Source organism: Scylla paramamosain, chromosome 39 (genome assembly GCF_035594125.1).
Source record: "Scylla paramamosain isolate STU-SP2022 chromosome 39, ASM3559412v1, whole genome shotgun sequence".
NCBI lineage: Eukaryota > Metazoa > Arthropoda > Malacostraca > Decapoda > Portunidae > Scylla > Scylla paramamosain.
In genome coordinates, this window is record NC_087189.1 from 6,571,607 (window position 1) to 6,572,500 (window position 894).

Here is an 894-nt window from a genome sequence, read left to right on the forward strand (position 1 = left end):
CTACCCTTATTTCCATGCGTACTGTTCTGAACTTACTAACTGCATGCCTCCTTCAGTTTATATTTTCTCTTTTCTTTTCTACCAATTTTTTCTCTTTTCCTTTTCTTTCACTTTTTTGTTCTAGATTTCTTCATTTGTTCTTTTCTCCTCCTCCTCCCCCTCTTCCTCTGGTATAGTCATACAGACAGCATCATTACGCCCAGTAGGGCTGTTGGTGTTTGTTTTTGTTCCTTGTATTCCTTTGTATTATTATTCCTTCTCCCAGAGAGAGAGAGAGAGAGAGAGAGAGAGAGAGAGAGAGAGAGAGAGAGAGAGAGAGAGAGAGAGAGAGAGAGAGAAAGTTACATAAAAAAACAGGTCACAACAGACCTTGCGGTCGTCACGAGATGACCTGACATAGGACTACTAAGGTGATAGAAGAAGAAAAGGACAAGAAAACAGAAGGCTTTCTCCCCACCCTCCACTCCCTCCGGCATAAGCTGTACAGGAAAAACAGGTCGGAAAAAAATACCTTACGGGGTTAGAGAAGAGATAAAAAAGAAAAGAAAACGAAGGAAATTTAATAGGAAAGAAAAAAAAATAGATAAAATGATGTGCCCCCATTTCCTGAGGGCATGGAAGTTAATCACTAACAAACAAACGCTGTTAGCCGCGGATTGCAGGCAAGATATTTATGAAGACGGCGTTTGAAAGTCTCTACGGCGTTGCAGTCTATCACGTCTCGAGGAAGCCCATTCCATAGATTTACTACTCGATGGAAAAAAAAATATTTTTTGATTTGTGAGAGTTGAAGGATTTCCCAACAATTTTGCAACCGTTCCCTCGCGTGTAATTTGAAAAGTCTATCGTGAAATATTTATTGCAGTCCATGTTATCAATGCCTTTGATGATTTT